The sequence below is a fragment of the Adiantum capillus-veneris genome, chromosome 24 (genome assembly GCF_014529385.1).
Source record: "Adiantum capillus-veneris isolate H3 chromosome 24, ASM1452938v2, whole genome shotgun sequence".
Taxonomy (NCBI): domain Eukaryota; kingdom Viridiplantae; phylum Streptophyta; class Polypodiopsida; order Polypodiales; family Pteridaceae; genus Adiantum; species Adiantum capillus-veneris.
The window spans coordinates 133,687,679-133,691,052 of NC_140954.1; the positions used below are offsets into that span (position 1 = coordinate 133,687,679).

At 45.8% G+C, this 3,374-nt stretch overlaps 1 pseudogene; it reads right to left on the bottom strand.

The window, feature by feature from the left end:
- Positions 1 to 976: 976 nt before the first annotated feature.
- LOC147427172 (uncharacterized) lies at positions 977 to 3,166 on the bottom strand (annotated as a pseudogene).
- Between the last annotated feature and the right edge of the window lie 208 nt (positions 3,167 to 3,374).

Consider the following 3,374-nt stretch of genomic DNA (forward strand, 5'->3'; position numbering starts at 1 on the left):
TGTGTGCAGATGTGTGTGAACACAAGAAAAATTAGGTAACCACTGGGTGGGGATGGGTCTGTGGGCACCTTTTTCAGTGAAACTGAGTGTGTGTGAGTGTGGGGGAGGCCATCTGGCTACAAGACAAGAGAGATTTAGAATTTTACAGAGAGAGGGGTGGGGATGGGTCTGTGGGAACCTTTTTCAGTGAAACTGAGTGTGTGTGAGTGTGGGGGAGGCCATCTGGTACAAGACAAGAGAGATTTCGAATTTTACAGAGAGAGGGGGGTATTTGGATCATGGGAGATTGTAGGAGAGAGAAAAGGGGAGTGGGGTATACTGTTTTGGAAGATAGGACAGGTGGCATGTGAGTTAGGGTGCATTATTGGTAAGGACAGGGGGTGGGGTAGCTTCAGGGGAAAGAGAAAGGAGAAAGGACAAGGGAAGAGAGAGGGGGTTGACCTTTTGAGTGGAGGAGAGGAAAAGGGACACCCGGCGGGGCAACAGTGAAGAAAAAGGAGGCAAGGTGGGGATGGGCTACCCCGCAGGCCCACGGTGGCCCATTTTACCTTTCTCCTTATTTACATACCCATACTTTATTTTTTTTCCTTACTTTTCCAATGTCTTTTATCACTCCCTCCCTAAGAGGGGGTTTCCATGGGGTGGGGACGAGAGAAGAGGGGTATGGGAGCTTGGCTTGTGAAAATCCCCCATCAACAAGCACAAGGAAAGGACCCAGAAAAATGGGTACCTGCAAGACTTGAAGGCCCTTGAACAAAGCATCATATAAGAAAAGAGGCGGATGATCCAACAGAATATTTAGAAAGAATGTACCAAGAGGTTGAAGCGCTAAAACTGAAGAAAGCAGAAGAAGCTACAAAGAAAGGCAAGGAAGCGGAAGATTAAAGGCAAGCTAAGGAAACGACTAGCCAAGAGTAAAGTCATGGATCTCCCCGACCCACCTCACCGCCTCCAGAACAACAAGACCATCCCATGCCTAGACAAACACCATCACCTGCAGGCAAAGACACCAATGAAGAAGCAGAGCCTGAGAAAGAGAAAGATTCTGAGTCCACCCAACAAGCAGAATCTGCACAAGAGACTTACCACCCCGACGGACAAAAAGAAAAAGAAGTCGAGCCGGAATAGGACAAGGCAGATGAAGAGACTCAAAAGCCTCAAGAGGAACATGCAAGTAGATATGAACAAGAGACTCTAAGAAAGCAGATGCAGAAAAAGAGCCTGCCATTTCACATGACACAGAACCTGAGCCAAAGAAAGAAGAAAGGCTGGCACCTGAAGAGACAGCAAGGGTAGAGACAACACCCTCCACTTCTACTGAACCAGAAACTGCCAAGGCATCAAAGCCTCAGGATGGCCAAGAAGAAGACCAATCACCTACATCCACACAAGAACCACCAGCAATTACGACGCAGCAAGAAGCAACACACGAGGCTGCAGGCACATCCCAGTTGGCACGACAAGAGGAGTGGCAGACAAACGATGAAGTAATAGTATAGGTCAATGAATATGCACGGCAGATGAAGAAAATGACAGAGAGACTCCATTCAGCAGCTTTAAACCACAACACAAAGACCAAGGAACTCGATGTAAGAAATGCGGAATACAATAAGGATCTAGTAACAAGGAGAGTAGAGAGAGACACGATGCAAAGTAGATTAGTGGAAAATCAAAAACTTTAGATTAGCACACTATACAAATTGATGGCGTCATCCACCCATGCGCTCTCAAGGTAGAGCTTAGATAGCGATTTAGACAACTAGAACAAGTGAATACAAGGGACTAATAATCCTTACACAAGGATGTGTTGTGTGCGTCAAGTGTGCACACCATTCTACCAAAATACTCATGAAAAGGCCTCCTTATATAGTTGTAAGGGAGCCTCTAAACGCCCATTTGCAGCCGCCCTTAGATAGCCAAGTCCAAGTAGGACTCTCCCATGCGCCCATGTGTAGCCTCTTTTGGGTAGACAAGTCCTCCTAGAAATCGGCCACCGGCCAAAGACCACCAACCAAAGACCATGGACCACCGGCCACCGGCCACCGGACGGCCATTTTTCGATTGTCTTCCGACCGTCGTCCGGCCAAGATATTCCAGCGTAAAGGAATATTCCGGCGAAGGGATAGAAATGCTTAAGTGACCAAATCTCTCATGCCATAATTGAGTTGTACCTTTTTCTGTTGTGACCGTAAGTGCAGAAAGTTCGTAGAGGTTGTTGCGCCTTACACCCTTTCCCATTGTGTTGCCTTTAGAATCCAAGATTTTTGCTCCAATTTTCTTGAAATGGACTTCAAGATCACGATCAGTGATTTGCAGCAATGGACAACAAATTCTTCTTGATTTGAGGCATGTACAACACATTAGAGAGCTCTTTAGTTTCACCTGTAGCTGCTAAAAAAGAAATTGTCCCAGATCCTTCGGCTGGACATTTGGCATTATTCCCAACAATTACACTTATGGGTTCCTGTAGAGGCTTCCAAGAACTATACCAGTCTTTCTTACTAGTCATATGTCGGGATGCACCACTATCTAGAATCCAAGATCCATCAACAAGCGGAGTTTGTGTTGATGAGCATACCTGTTCTATGACAGCCCATAGTTCAAGGTCTGTTTCAGCATTGTTGGAGGATTCTCTTTCCTTCCAAGAAGCTTTCATGGTGCCTTTCTTCTCATCTGCTTTCTTCTTTCTACAGTCTTTAACAACATGACCCTTCTTGTCACAGTAAAAACAGCTACCTGAAAATTTCCTCTTCTTGGGCTTCTTCTTAGAATCATTTGACGTAGTCTCCTTGCCGTTTGCATTGGCTGTGAAGGCATCATCACCTCCACCATCCCTGGTTCTGAGTCGTAGCTCCTCTTCAAGCAACATTGCACTTACTTCTTCAAACATAAGAGGGGTTGGACAAACCTGAGTGTTGAGTGCCGTAACGAGACCATCATATCTCGCCGGAAGTATGCGAATGCAGCGCCGAGCTAAATCTTTTGGAGAAATAGCCACACCAACGACAGCTAATTGATCTTGGAGGTCCTTAATCCGCAGCTTGATGAAGGCCTCCACTTTCTCTCCATCAAAAAGTTTCTCAGCAAGCAAGTTGATTTTCCAGATTTTGAATTCTGGTGTGATTGTGTGCCTCATATTGGCGAGCCAATATGTTCCAAGCTTCATGTGCTTTAGTGGTATGCTGAATCAAAGTGAGGACATAATCACTTACACACATGACAATGGTGCATAATGCAACTGAATTCCTTCTTTTCCAAGCACGTAGAAGAGTAGCATTCGGGGGAGTTACAATGCTTGGATTTGCTAGATCATTTGTTGCAGTGGGCTCCGGGTCTGCACCATTTGACCCCAACACCGTATCCAACAATTCATA